Here is a 15,935-nt window from a genome sequence, read left to right as displayed (position 1 = left end):
GAGTTAAAGCCCCAGATATGTCACTGGGCTGGAAGGTGAGAAGACTCAAACATCCAGGATCCTGGAAAGCACCATTCCCCTCCCCAGTGAAAAAAAAAAATGAAAAATCCCAGCTTCTTATGGAATTTGGAGTGTTCTTAAAAGGCAAGGTTCACCAGGAAGGATTCAAAGCTCAACTCATCCAAGGAAAGCTTAAGAGAAATGAGCAGAGTAACTAAATGGCTCGCCTCCAGCTCCCTCCACAGGGTTGGCAGGGAGCCCTGGGACAGGTAGCTTCCTGTGAGTCACTCCTCCCACCTGTGGGGAGGGTTAGTCTCCTAGCCCCTCCCTCCCTGGGCAGGAATGCCTGCCTGGAGGGCCAGAAAACAGCCCTGACCACAAATGGTGGAAGGAAAGGCTGAAGCATAGCTTGACTGACAAAGTCAAAACAGACTTTCCCTGGCCTCCTGCCAGGCCTGAGAACACAGCTTCTTTTGTGGGCTCCTTGCTCAGGGCTCCGGGGCTTCAGGCCACTGTAAATGGAAGTGGCAGGTCCAAATTGAGAGGCTAGTCTCACAGGACACTCTTTCCCCCAGGTTAGGGTCGGAGAGCTTTTAGGGAAACCTGGAGGGTCAACCAGTCCATATCTTGGCCCTGGAGAGCCTGCACTGGCACCGTTTTGGAATGCTAGGACCTCAAAGTTGCTATTTAAAGGAGCTTCTTAACTACTATTCCACTTCGTCAGTGTCTCCTAAACAGAAAGTTCTCTACCATTGGAGGGTTATGTCCAAGAAATTGGCTTGAAGACACTTAAGGGGGAAATGTAGAATTTTGTGGATTAAATTGGGCATTTCTAACCCTCAGATTCTAATTTAGCATAAGTTCAGGTAGGCAGAAGAAATAGTGTAATTAGCAAGTGGGCAGTAAGTTGTTGATGTCAGTTGATGCGTAATTGATATTCCAATAAATGTTAGAGTCTTGCCCCCTGTTAAGCATTCCAGTGAAATCTAGCTCAACTCAGCAAGTAAGGGTCAGTAGAAGCAGTGTCCCTTCAACACAGAGACCTCCCTCAAGTCCCCCACAGAGAAAGGTCAGCTCTGACACTGACACACCTGTGTTTTCAGTTCTCCCACCTGGTGGTCTCTTTCTCTCCACTTCCCCAACTCCCTGAACTCAGAGCGCTCAGGAAACTTTCGCCCTCTGCCCATCACCAGAGGATGTGACAAAGAACTCATTAATAATTAACTCTGCAGAAGAGAGCAGGTGTTGCAACCCCAGACCCTCAGAGGAGACAAGGCAGGGCAGGTGTGCAGTGGGCCTCACCATGAGTAGCTGGGGCCCCTTAAATCCCCCTCCTCCTCCCTTTATCTGAGGCCATGAGCTCAGGTAAATACATATGTGGTGTCTCAGACTTCACAGGCTTGGGCAGGTCCTGGAGTGGTTTGGCTTCCCAGGAGGGACGTGCCAATTGCTGTGCTTGGCTCTCCCCCCACACTCCCAGCAAAGTCCAGGAAGCTGTTTATGCAGACCCCCAAGAGCAGCCCAGCCAGCCTCACTCCTGAGGGACGCTGATCATTTCCAAGTAGGGATCCAGTCCCCTGAGAACTCCAGGGCTCCAGGCACAAGCTCTGGAACTTCAGAACCCAATTTGTTCAGTCAAGTAGCCTAAAATAGAGCCTGAGGCCAGATCAGGGTCCGGCTAAGATTAAAGCTTTGTGGTACTGTGGCTCGAGCCCCTCAGCATCCCCTGTGTGCACACCTTTCCTCTCTCCCTGTGCCCATGCTCCTATATCAGAGCACTTATCTGCCCTAGAGCCTTGGCTTATTAAAATGTGTGCTCAGGAAAGTGGCTAGTGAAGTCACCCCAGACTTCAGTGTCCCTCAAACCTCATCACACCAAGGCAAATTCGGTCAGCTCCCCCTTCCAATAATAATCAGAATCTACTTCTGCCCTCCTGGCCTGAGCCTCTCTTCCTGGGACGTCTGCAACAGCCTCCTCACTGACACACGGTCAAGTCCTAACACAGCAGGTTATGTACCCCCAGCTCAGAATCCTCACATGCCCCTATCCCACTCAGGGCCAAGGCCAGAGCTTTTTCAGAGTCTAGGGACCCTACACCACCTTCCTCCCATTATTCTTCACCTCTACTACAATGGCCTCTATCCCTGTCTTAGCTCAGGCTTAGGGCTTCGGCTCCAGCTGCTTCTGCTGCCTGGAACGCTCTTGTCCCTGGATACCTACAAAGCTAACTCTCTGACCTGTTTCAAAGTCTTTGTTCAGATCCTAACTTCTCAGTGAGGCTTACCCTAAACACACTATTAAAATTACAGCCAACTTCCCTGCCCCATCCCTGTCCCCCATCCTAGCACTCTTAACCCCACCTGCCCTATATTTTGGTGAGTTATTTATTTACTTATTTGGTAGGGGGGCATCACTTACCAGCTTCTAACCAACTATATAATTTATCTACTTATCATGTTTATTTTCTGTCTCTTCCAAACTAGAATGTAATATCCAAGAAGGCAGAGATCTCTATCTTATTCACTACTGTTTTCCAAGTGCCTGGCACATAGTAGGTGCTCAATACTTGTGGAATGAATGGATCCACACTAAAGTACAAACAATTGATATAGTTCAATGCGTCCCCCGTGCCTTTTATGCGTAGTTGCATTCTCGGAGGGGACAATCCAGGCTTTGGGCACTGGGATGGATTACTAATAGTGGAAATTCATGTATCAGCCAGAGTGCGGAGGTCTTTTTTGAGGCACCTATCTCCAATTACAGAAATGTCACCATATTGACAGAGGCAGTCTCGTTCTTTGCCTGCTTCTCAGTCATTTCTGGCAATGTCTCTGACAGGGTGTGGGGGTGGCATTCTAAGCTACTGTGTCTATTATCCATCTGTCAGGCTCAAACCGTCCAAGTTGCTAGGGAGATCAGCCAAGATCTGCTCAATCAGAGATCAAGGGATAGGGAACAAAGGAAGGAGGAAAGGAAGAAGAAAAGGAGAGAGAAGAGGTTCAGGGGGCACAGGAGAACCTGGTCCAGGCTGTGACTCTCAGGTGTTAGAGGAAGGGGCACCAGGTGACTCAAGCTCAGGCCACACCTGAATACAGTGAATCATGGCTGAGTCCTCGTCTGTGGGACAGGGTGGACTCCAGAACAGCCCTGGGGATTTGCCATGTGACTAAAGCTGGCGTTGCCCTGCACCACAACACAACTGCTCAGCTGTCCAGACAACTGGTCACACTCTTCTCTGTGCCTCCCCAGGAACCAGGGAGAGAAAGTGGGCCTGGTGAGTTACGGAGGCACAGATAGGAGCCCAGCCTCAGGAGAGGGGAGGCTAAGCAGGACAGAAGCCGCCTGTCATAAGTGACTCTTCCAAAGCCCTTCTCCTCTCCCCACCCTCACCTATCCAACCTGAATGTTCACCCAGTGGACAACTGTGCGTACAGCTTGAGCCCGAGGGCTGGGAACAATCAGGCAATCAGCCTAAAATCACTACAGCTGACGTCTGCTGAGTGCTTGCAGTGCCCAGGCACTGTTCTGAGCCCTTTGCATGTATCCACTCACTTAATACCCACCACAGCTCTGTGGGGATAGACAATTATCTTTATCTTGCAGACAAAGAAAATGAGGCACATTTTCGATAACTTGGTCTTGGCTAGTAACTGGGGATTTGAGCCCAGGCCATTTTGCTCCAGCACGCATATTCTTAACCATTACACGGGGCCAAAGATGGGCCATATCGCCTGAACTCCCAGAGTCCACCCTGGCTAATCCTTAGCCAGAGTCCACCAGACTCTGGACCCCATGTCTCCCAATGTCTAAAAACTCCTCTTTGTTGGCCAGGCGTGGTAGCTCACGCCTGTAATCCCAGCACTTTGGGAGGCCAAGGCGGTTGGATAACTTGAGGTCAGGAGTTCAAGACCAGCCTGGCCAACATGATGAAACCCTGTCTCTACTAAAAACACAAAAATTAGCTGGGCATGGTGGTGGGTGCCTATAATCCCAGCTACTAGGGAGGCTGAGGCAGGAGAATCGCTTGAACCCGGGAGGTGGATGTTGCAGTGAGCCAAGATTGGGCCACTGCACTCCTGCCTGGGCGACAGAGTGAGACCCTGTCTTAAAACAACAACAACGGCCGGGCGCGGTGGCTCACGCTTGTAATCCCAGCACTTTGGGAGGCCGAGGTGGGCGGATCACGAGGTCAGGAGATCGAGACCACGGTGAAACCCCCGTCTCTACTAAAAATACAAAAAATTAGCCGGGCGCGGTGGCGGGCGCCTGTAGTCCCAGCTACTCGGAGAGGCTGAGGCAGGAGAATGGTGTGAACCCGAGAGGCGGAGCTTGCAGTGAGCCGAGATTGCGCCACTGCACTCCGGCCTGGGCGACAGAGCGAGACTCCGTCTCAAAAAAAAAAAAAAAAAAAAAACAACAACGAAAAAAAAAAAACCCTCCTCTTTGTGCCCTTGTTCCAAACCTAGAAGCACTGATACTGTCTCGGGGCTCCAGGAGTGACACTGATGCTGTACAGACATCGAGAACAAACCCCACCAGGTGCTGCCTCCTTATTTGTTTTCCTTATTGACAACCTCTCTTGTATGGGTACAGATGGAGAAGGTGCTGGCCTCCAGTTCTTTCATCTCAGAGGCTCCAGCACATACCAGCAGGGTTTCCTCCCTCATACCAACAGGGGTGGCTCTGACTAAGGACAGGAGCATGCCAGGAGGCGTGGGAAGACAGAAGGTGACCGCAACATTCTGGTGAGCTGACAAGGTGAAGCAGAGGGCATGATGAGAGGATGACACAACTTCCCCTTTGCCAAAGGAAGGAGATCCCCCTGCCCTGACGTCAAGAGCCTGGGCCACCTCACAGGCTGCAGCTTCTTCTGCTCTGTCTCCCAGTGTGCCCTCCAAATGGCCCAGCCCTCCTGAGGGGTACAGCCCAGTACAGCCTACCGCCTGGTGGAGCCATATGCTAGCCCATGGCTGGCTGGCTCCCAGAGAAGAGAGAAGAATCTTTTCATTCTTACCACCTCTATCCCCTCCCATATTTCCCAACATTCCTCTGGCGGACAGGCTGGCCTATCACCACGCCCCCTCCTCTAACCCCAATCACCTCTGTCTCTATTCTGTGATTCTATTTGGTCATTGACCTCTGGGGATTAGGTTATTGGGATGTAAGTCCAACCTCTGTGACCTTTGGATAACATTTGCCATGTGTAGTTGGCCATGTGGCCATGGCCCAGCCTCCGTGAGAGGAGACATATGCCTGTCTGAAGGGGCACCTAGCCACGTGGCATGCTAGGTCTGACAGGTCGGGAGCTTCTGGGGAAGAAGGAGGGAAAGCAATGGCTGAGAGTGAGCTGGGGCTTTTGTGTCCTGAAATCTGCTCTTGAAGCTCTCACAGGGCTGCCCCACAGGACTTTCAAATTCTAAATATGATCCCTGAAAGGGCTACTAGACAGACAAACTAAGTGTCCTAACGTTTAAATTGGCATTTGGCGGCTGAGTATGGAGAAATAAGCACCTTGTGGTTTGATGGGGAAGAGAGAATGGGTTCGTCTGGCTTCTTGTCTGGAATCAACACCACCTAAGGGCTTTTAATCAGCACCTGCCCACAGCGCCTGTGGCTACACTGGGGTATGCGTATGGACTTGACCGTAGCTCTGCTCTGCTACTCAATAGAATCGTAAACTTGGGCAAGATCCTCTCTGAGCCTCTGTTTCATTATTTATAATTAAAGGTATTGGATTCTAATGGTTCTTACTCAGGCTGCCCCTCAGAATTACTTGGAGAACATAACATATCATATACCAAGACCAGGCCTCACCCAGAGAATTATTCACTGGCAGACGGGCAGAGACATGTTTTTCAAGCTCCCTAGGTGATTCTAATGTGCAGCCAGGATTGGGAAATACTGAAGCCCCCTCCAGCTATAGGATGCTGTGCCCTCAGTGTAGGGTGGTGCAGGACAGTTGTTAAAAGCCTAGACTTGAGAGATGAAGGCTGAAGTCCTGGTTCTGCACTCACTATCTGTGTGACTTTGGACAGCTCATTTAATCTCCGATAGTCCCATTCCTGCAATGGGAATAATGACAAATCTACCTCGTGGATCCTGTGAAGATTAAAGGAAACATGCATAATTGTCAGCAAAGTGCCTGGCTAGGGCCATGCTCTACAAAGGGTGTCTGACCCCATGTGTGCCTCACACACAGATATTGGGCGCTATGATCAGCAGTCGTTGCAGCTGCTAACATAAAGCAACTAACACTCCCATCCAGATGGCTTATAAGTCACTCACTGGGCAATGAGCAGGCTTGGACCATTCCTCTTCTCCTCCTCCAGGGAAGCCCCAGGCCCCAGGCTGAGCATCTGTGCTTTGTGCATTCCACCCTATTCCTTAGGCGCTGTAAACTCCCCAGTAGCCATGACCTGGACCAGAAAGAAAGAGAAGACCCCCAGGGGGACCAGTCAGAGCTAAGCTCCTGGGAGTAGGAGGATGCTTCCAGCCTTGCTGGATAGGGAAAGACAAAGGGTGTGAGGGGAGGGAGTGTTTACAAACACAGAGGACAGAGGACAGAGGGGCAAGTATCAGCTAATGGACTTATTGTTTTATGGCCTTAAAGAGTTAGTAAAACCAGAGTCCAACCTCTGATTTAAAAAAAGAAAGAAAAAAAAAAAGGAGTCAAAGCTAGTCTGGACAGCAGGTTTGCAACTGAACTCAGGATAATCGCAGGAAGTCTGATGGCAGTAAAGAAAAGGCACTTCTTCTCCCGGGGCCCCTGCCTTCACCTATCAGACAAGGGTGATGACTCTTTACTTGATTTAACTCTTTCCCTTTCAAACAGAATTCAAAATTGCCCCCTTCTGATCTAAATATCGATAAAAAGATTTTTATAACTTTGGAAAATGTTTAGGAGGTACTACTAGCTGGCAGAAAAAACGAAAACAAATTTACCCCAAATCTATTTCACTCTAAAGAAAGAAGTACTCAGAAAATAAATAAAATGTTAACATTTCTCCTCCCTTTCTATTTCTCTGTGTGCTCTCTTCTTCCACAATGAGCGTATTTTACTAGAATAATCAGTGACAGTAAGGTAAAAAGATTTAGGATGAGAAGAGTAAATCTTGTTCACTACAAGTCATCTTTGCTTAGTCATTCCTCTCTCTGCTCCCTCCTTGACCTGAATGCCCTTTCACTAAACCCACTGACTGCCTGAGAGTATGCTGTGTACGTTTTCTGAATCATTGCAGATTTTGTAAGATAGGATTTTCCATTTTTAAGAAGTATTGCTTCTTGAGGCAGAATTTGTTACGCCAAGAGAGCACTTAGCACAGTTCCTCAATAAATGTTGTGGGAGGAAGGAAAGAAGACAGGAAGGGAGGGAGGACTGAACACATGAGTAACTACCAGCACCTTATTTTCCTGCTTCCTAACTGCTTGTATATGTGAGGACAAACCAAAAAGAAAGAACTAGAGTCAATTCTCATTTATCTATATTTTGGGAGAAAGAAGTAAGGATAACTAAAATTACCACTCTCATCCAAATTTGCTTCTCCCATGGATATCTCCCAGGATAATGATTTTGATTTTTCCCATTGCTCACTCAGAACTCTGTACACCCAGCAGCTCATATTGTTCAAGTATAAATGTGTATATATGCCCAAGATTGTGATGTTACGTCTCTGTGTCATATTTGTGTACTGTTTCCAACAAAAGACCATGACTCCTTGTAGCTAGGATTGCCAAATAAAAGAATCACAGTTAAAACTGGATCTTGGAATTCTTTGTTGGTGTAAGTAGGTTCCAAATATTGCACAGGGAATACTTATACTAAAATATGTATTGTTTATCAGAAATTTTACTGAGATTTCTGTGTTTTTATTTGCTATATCTGGCAACCTCACTTGCAGTACGTTGTTTATCCAGTTCCATGACTGCCAGAATTTTTTCCTAACCTGGTCATCTTCCTCTAGAAAGTCCCCCATCTGTTAGTAATCTTCCAAAATATAATGGTTAGAAAGGATCACAGGTGCCCTGGGTTTCAGATGCCGTGACATCATGGTGGCATCCTCTGGGCAAGGGCCTCTTTGTCAAAGGCCACTCCAGGTGAAGGACTGAGAACTAAACCAACAATGCAGGGAGAAGCCTGTCCCTCCATCATCAAGAGATGGCATGAGTGCTTCTTGGATATTAGAGACTGTATTTACCCCTCTGTTTAAGCACTACTCCAGAAAGAAATATCTGTGTTTTTCTGAAAGAACAGAAGGAAACAAAATATTTTTCCAACTCCTCCTATGAACCAGGCCCCATGGTAAGAAATGTATACACAATACCTTGTTTAGGCATCCCTCCCTGTGGTCCTTTAAGATGACCCTTTCAGGAAGATCTTATACTCCCCTTTTTACAACTTCACCATTAAGTAGCTCGCACAAGATCACAGAACTAATACTTTAGGATATGCTTTGCTACGGTAATAAATCAAACACAAAATCTCAGCAGCTTAACATAACAAAAGTTTATTTGTGGTTCACATAAGGAAACATGCAAAACAATGGTGAGAAGAGGGATCCTCTGTTCCACACCGTCACTTAGGCATTTCTGCCATCTTGTAGCTGCACCCACCAGGACACACGGCCTTAAAGATCATGGCAGCAAGGTTAGATAGGGCATGGCAGACCTCTCCCACTTATTCCACACTTCAGCTCTGAAGTGACACAATCAGTCTGGCTTACAACTCGTTGACTGGAACTACTCACAGGGGTCCTAGGTAATTTTCCTATGTGCCCAAAAGAGGAAAACAAAGCAGGCATGGTAAACACATAGCATTGTCCACCACGACCAGTATATAGTGAAACCAGAATTCAATAGCAGATTTTTTTTTTTTGAGACGGAGTTTTGCACTGTCGCCTAGGCTGGAGTGCAATGGTGCCATCTCGGCTCACTGCAACCTCTACCTCCTGGGTTCAAGCAATTCTCCTGCCTCAGCCTCCCGAATAGCTGGGATTACAAGTGCCGATCACCACGCCTGGCTAATTTGTGTATTTTTAGTAGAGACAGGTTTCGCCATGTTGGCCAAGCTGTTCTCGAACTCCTGACCTCAGGTGATTGGCCCACCTCAGCCTCCCAAAATGCTGGGATTACAGGCATGAGCTACTGCACCCAGCCCCAAGAGAAGATTTTTAAGTTTCCAAAGTCTGTGCTCTTTCCACTACATTTGGCTAACCAAGACTGAGGCAATCTACTTTTCACCCAAAGGAAACGACATATGGGACAATTTATAGAAAACGCAATCTCAAGGAAACTGGTAGGAAAAGCTGCTGTGGTGAATATTCTAGATTTGCAAAACCTAGAACACGACAAGAATGCTCTCCTGAAAAACCTTAAAAACATAGATGAGACCTCTGCAAATTACAGGCCAAGGATAAATATTTATGAGACATGTATGCCACCTCTTCAGTCTCTTAAAGACATACCGCTGGAAGTGAGAGAAAATCAAGGAGAAGATTCTGGTCTGTTGCAGGATGATCGATGATTCTGGTTGGCTCCGGACTCTCACCATTTTAGCACTGAAAGTACCACATCCCAGAAAACCCATCAGTCCCAGGCAAACTGGAATACTTGATCACTCTGTTCGGACAGTCATACTTTTCCTCCAAGTTTTTAAAAGTGTTACCTCAGGTGGCTCAGTAAACTCTGCATGAAGATGCACAATGATCTGAGAAAGTAAAGTTTGCCTTGAGTCCAGGAAAAACTTGGATAGAAACAGCACATGGGAATAGCAGTTCCCTTCAGGGACTTGGGGAAGAAAATAGTATTGCCAGTATGGCTTTTGTGCAGGAGACTCTACTCCACTGCTGCAGCCTGACGTGCAGGAAGCTTTTTGCAGCCACATCACACCACAGACCCATATTGAGCTTGTAGAAACTTTAACAACTCTGTCTTTTTCAAGCCAAATACTGTTAAAACAGGTTGTTCACTCTTGAATTTGGTGCCATTCTTAAGATACATGTGAGCATACACACAGGCGCACACATGCCTTTGCACTTTTTCCTGCTACATTTTATCTTGTTAGTTTTGGCTTGTTCTCCGTTTGCTAGGCGTTGGATTTGGTATGGACTTTATCCTGTATACTCTCCATCATCTCCAGGTTACAGTCCAAAGTCTTCAGCCAGGTACCCAGGGTCCAGCTGAAAAAGTTGCATTTTAGGCCCCAACTCACACAACCCCCTTCACAGACATGCTTTGATTTAGTCATCTGCTCTCTCAACCACACTTAGGTTTGATTCATCCAACTCTGCCTGTCTACACTGCCCTTTCCACCTCCTGTATACTTGGCAAGATCCTAAATCCAAGACTCAGATCAGATTCCTGGATCAGCAGTGGCTTCTCTGGCAGTCTCTGTAAATTCTTCCCAAACTCTAGGAAGTGGACCTTGACCTATACAACTCCATCAGCAAAGAGTTCCATTCTGTTTTGTCAGTCTCCTTTCTAAATATCTCAAAGTTGCATACTTATGCTTGTTCAATGTTAATTATTTTGTGATTTGTCCCCAAACATGGATTATAAAATCCTTGAAGTCAAGGAGAATTCTTGAGTTCGTAGCCCAGTGTTTGCACATAATAGGTGCTCAATAAGCAGATACTGATTTCTTAGTAGGAACTCTTAAGGCAAAAGAAAACCGTAAAAAGTGCTTGAAGAATATGATTCCATGAATATTACCCCATAACTCCCTGTTGGAACAACTTAGCAAGAAAATCACCCAGAAAAAAAAATAATTTTTCCCCTAAAAATTGGAACCTGAGAAAATTCATGATGAACTGATCCACGTATCAGCAGAATTTCAACCCCATGCAGCCTTGAGTTACATGCCAACTTCCTACTCTATCCACCCTAGCTGGTACTTACAAATAGGAAGAACCAAACTAGCAGTACTTTTGGTATTTGAGACTGAAATAGTTCTGGGATCAAGCCATAGATTTTAGTCACTTGAGCCTTTAAGATCCAGCTTTTAGAACCTTGAGAATGAAAGAGGTAAATGTGGGTTTAGGGGAGAGGAGGGCACAGATGGACAGAGGATCTTAGGAATCAAGTACCCCTAAACATGTTTTAAGAATTCTGTGTCACTCCCAAAGAATTAGGCAACATGTGTATCAAAAAGGTCTAACATTTGCTGTCTATCCCTGTGCTGCCAATGATAATGTGTCCCACTGTTAGTTTCTGGCCCATTGCAGCCCTTGGCCAATGAGCACCAAAGCCAATATGCTGAGAAGCCCCGCCCCACAACCAAATGGGATCTAGGAATGTTTGTTTCCCTAAGTCCATTGCCTGGGGATCAAGAGTATCCCAGGAGCTGACATGAGCCTTGAGGGGCAGCTTATCTCACCAACAGTCCCTCTGTGTGTTCAAACTGCTGCTTTTCTGGCCTTTCTGTCTAGATCTTTGACAGTGCCTGTTATCCTTTTAGTTGTTCTGGGAGTCTGAATCTCCTATCTGAATCCTCCTCGGCAAATCAGTCTGCATATTGCATATTGATACTCTTCCACCCCCAGCTCTGTCTGGTATTCACTCTCAGGGCCTGGACTTTTCTTCTAGTTTTCCTCATCACATTTTAGCAGACCCTTCTGACTTATACCCTAGAAACACAAAAACACCCAGAACCATTCATTCATTCAACAAATATTTACTGAGTGCCCACCCAATGCCAGGAACCCAGCAACATAGTAGTAAACAACTCAGACACAATCATTATCCAGAGGAAGTCTACTGTGTCATGGGACACAGACATTAAACACATAATTACCAAATAACTTATTAATTTTGCAACCAGAATAACCTCAACTTCTTTAGCCATCCAAGAGTCACTCTTTCCTCTACTATCCAAATAACAATAATTCTGGGAATTCTAAAGTTAGATGCTAATGTACAAATCCATTCTAGTTTTTGCTGCCCCCAAACACTTCTAGCTTTCTTATCACCATTTCTCTATGCTGTCCCCAATCTCTCTTTCCTATCTTGGCCCCCAAAGCAAAGCATGAACACATGGTCTTTCCTCCATTTTCCAAATAACAAAACACATAGCTGTTGAGTTTAAGAAACTTTACTGAAAGTTAGGAGAAGACATAGGGAAATGACTATCCAAAAATAAGTATTAGCTCTCACCACACCCAGAATCCATGCAACATCACAGCATGTTCTTTCTGCCATATCCTGAGCTCTGAGACTTCACCAGGTTGCAGAGGCCATGGCCCTCCCTCTTTCAACAAGAGTCCTCTCTTTCTATGAATTCACTTCTCCCTTCCCACCCCATGAAGAAAGCATCTTACAAGGTAACAACCCAAATGAGTCTATCTGCCTTGGGATTATAATCTACTCTGTGCTGCTTGCCATCCACGAGCCTACATTCATTCAGTCATTCATTCAGGAACTATCACTTACTTTATATCAGGCATTGCACTAGGTGAGGAGGTTATAGCAACAAGTAAGACAGAGAAGACCCTCCTTCATAAAGAAGACAAACAATAAGCTAGTAAACTAAAAACTATACCTGACAATTACAAATTTTGATGCTTTCTATGAAATATGAGAAAACCAGAATGGTGTGATAGATGGGTCTCAGGAAGGGAGGAATGCCACTTTAGAAAGGAGAGATAAGAGAAGTCCCCCTGAGAAGTTGACATTTGGGATGAGTCTGAAAGATTTAGGTCTGGATTCCCCAAAACAAGCTAAGCGTATATTTAAGGTACTGGTAAGGTAGAAGCATCAAAATTTCCTTTGAAAATATTTTTAATACATCAAAAAAGACATGGAAGTAGACCACTTACGAAAATGAGAATGCTGTAGGCCCCTCCTTATACATATTTTAAAAATGTAATATTGTGTTTATTTTTATTTAGATGGGCAGTGTAGGGGACCCTTAATCTTTCCAGGGTTTAGGATCTCTAAAGTCATACTCAATCCCCAGAATATGCCAGGAAGGGGTGTTCCAGGCAGAGAAGGAGCAAGCACAAAAGTTCAGTGGCAGCAAAGAGCTTGGCCTCTTCTAGGGGCAGGAAGAAGGGGTGAAAACAGCATGAGCAAAGTTGCGGGTTAAAGCTAGGGTTGGGGGAGCAGACAGGGGCCAGGTCACATAGAGGAAATGGTTCTCAACTCTAGTTATGTATGAAAAGTCCTTGGAATATTCTAACATTTTCTGATGCCTGGGCCCTACTTCAGGAGATTTAACTGACCTGGAATGGGGTTGAGGAATTGGTATTTTTTTTAAGTTTCTCAAGTGATTCTAACATGTAACCAGAGTAAAAAAACGTTGACGTGGGGCCTTGGAACCAGCCAGAGGGACACAGTGTTGAATGGTGAAGAACATGGACCCTGGAACCAGATTATCTGGTTTTGAGTCCCATCCCCACCACTGACTAGCTGTTTGATTCCCAGGCACTTTGCAAAAGCTTTCTGTTCTTCAGTTTCCTCATCTATAAACATAGGGATAATAGTTTACCTACCTCACAGAGCTGATTGTAGGCCTAGTAAGTTAATACATAGAAAGGTCTCAGAAGGCACACACTGAAGATGCAATAACTTTTACTAAAATACCTGTGACTATCCTATGCTCTCCTAGAGATGGAAAGGGGTGGATGGAGTCAAAGTGTCAATTTGATAGAACTAACAGGACTTGCTGAAAAACTGGAAGAGGGAGATGGGGGGGGAAGGAATAAAAGATAGCTTCCATGTTTGGGGTTTTAGCAATTGGGCGGAAAGTGATGCTGTGTCCCAAGATGGGGAAGACTAGGAGGTAAACAAGTTTTGAAGAAAAAAAATCAAGAATTTCATTTGGCATGCATTAACTTAAAGACCCCCTATTAGATATCCAAGAAGAGACGCAAATCAGACAATATGTAAGGCTGGAGCTCAGGAGAGAAACAAATTTCAGATTCATTAGCATATAGAGCTGTCCTGTCCAATACAGTAGCCACCAACCACACATAGGGGGCTATTTAATTTAAATTTAGATTAATTAAACAAAATTAAACATTCAGATCACCAGTTTTCACCACATTTCAACTGCTTAAGAGCCTCATGTAGCTAGTGGCTACCATATTGGACAGCATAGATATGCAACATTTCCATTGCTGCAGAAAGTTCTGTAGAGCACTGAAGGAGTCTCAAACCACGGAACTGTAGGAAGTCATCTAGGAAGTGGTCCATGATTCTGGCTACACACTAAAATCACCTCCAGGAATTCAGAGTTGATTTGTCTTGGGGAAGTCTCAGGCACTGGTAGTTTTTAATAACCCAGGATGATTGTAAAGTGGAGCCAGGGCTGAGAACAACTGACCCAGGGAAATAACGCAGGAGAAGAAAGGAATCATGGTAGCGTCTGGATTGCTTCAACAGTAGGGGTAGTGACCTCAGAACTAATCTTTCTCTAGAGTTGCTGATTCATTATTCACATACAACTATCTGATGAACATCTTTGCCTGCATGTCCCATAAACAGCCCAAACTCAATAAAACCAAGATGGAACTCATTTTTCTCACCAGAGGTGTTCTTCCCCTTCTCATTCCCACACTTGGGAGTCACCCCAGTGACTCCCAAGCCCCAAGTGACTCCTCTTCCACAGCACAAGTCTGCCAGGTTTTCTGATTTATCACTCAGTCTGTCTCTTTCTCTCCCCATTACCTCTGTTTTGGCCCAGTTCTTCACGGTCTCCTGCCTGAATTACTGTAACAACGTCTCACTAGCTGCCTTTAGTTTTGCCCCTCCCTTATCCATCCTGCACTCTGCCACAGTGATCTACTTAAAATGCCAATCTTGCAGTGTTTTGCTGTGTAAAATGTATCAGTGACTCTCATTGCCTATTGGATACAATTCAATCGAAGACAGATTGGTCACTATGTATCAAACACCTCAAAGGAACTATGCACTGCCCTAGTTCTGAGAACACCGCACTGAGCAAGACAGAGAGAGCTTCTGAATAGAACTGCAGCCCTGAAATGGGGACAGACAACAGAGTTATGAAAGGGAAAGTGAGGTGGCCGTGGGAGCATGCAGCAAGGGCAGCTGGCCTTTTCTAGGTGAGAGGAAAGGTCTTCCCTGAGGAAATGAGAGAACAGTGACACTTGGAGGATGAGTAAGAGTTCACCAAACCACAGGGGATGAGGAAAGTGTTCTCTCCACATGGAAAGAACTACATGGGGAAGGACCTGAGTCTGCAAAGGAACAGAACAGTGTGACCGGCACCCAGAGAGTGAGGGTTGAGGGATATGGGATGAAGCTGGAAAAACAGACAAGGACAGGATGGTGGGTGGCTTATATGCCATGCAAAGAATCTGGGGCATTCCAAAGGGCAAAGTGGGGATCCACTGAACGATTTTATTTTTTTATTCCACTAATTTTTGCTAACCACTGAAGGATTTGAAAGAGAAGAGTGACATGGCCAAGTCTGCACTTTTTAAAAAGACTACACTGGCTTGAAGTGGAGTAGAGTGGCCAAAACCTGAGGCAGAGAGACCAGCCATACTAAATGGTCTGGGGGAGGCAATGAGAGCTTAGACTAGAAGGGTGCCAGAGGAGATAGAAAGCAGATTGAATTAACAGATGTTTAAGAGGTAGAATGATAAGTCTTGGTGATTTTTGTTTGTTTGAGACAGATTCTCGCTCTGTCGCCCCAGGCTGGAGTGCAGTGGCGCGATCTAGGCTCACTGCAAGCTCTGCCTCCCGGGTTCACGCCATTCTCCTGCCTCAGCCTCCCGAGTAGCTGGGACTACAGGCGCCCACCACCACATCTGGCTAATTTTTGTATTTTTAGTAGAGATAGGGTTTCACTGTGTTAGCCAGGATGGTCTCAATCTCCCGACCTCGTGATCCACCCCCCTCGGCTTCCCAAAGTGCTTCGATTACAGACGTGAGCCACAAGTCCTGGTGATTTTTCACATTGGAGAGGTGATGGAGA

At 45.9% G+C, this 15,935-nt stretch overlaps 1 protein-coding gene across 13 annotated transcripts in view; it reads right to left on the bottom strand.

Moving 5' to 3' along the window:
* LAMB3 (laminin subunit beta 3) overlaps window positions 1-15,935 on the bottom strand; it is a 207,982-nt gene that overhangs the window by 76,476 nt on the left and 115,571 nt on the right. For 11 of the 13 annotated variants that reach the window (XR_010114547.1, XR_010114546.1, XR_010114548.1 and 8 more), the window contains one exon: window positions 6,287-6,417. The exons of the other annotated variants lie outside the window; for them this stretch is intronic. The gene's annotated coding sequence lies outside the window, so the exon portion shown is untranslated. The remainder of the gene's footprint in view (window positions 1-6,286; window positions 6,418-15,935) is intronic. 13 annotated transcript variants of the gene reach the window in all.

This window comes from Symphalangus syndactylus, chromosome 19 (genome assembly GCF_028878055.3).
Source record: "Symphalangus syndactylus isolate Jambi chromosome 19, NHGRI_mSymSyn1-v2.1_pri, whole genome shotgun sequence".
NCBI classification, from domain to species: domain Eukaryota; kingdom Metazoa; phylum Chordata; class Mammalia; order Primates; family Hylobatidae; genus Symphalangus; species Symphalangus syndactylus.
This window is presented reverse-complemented; position numbering and strand designations above follow the sequence as displayed.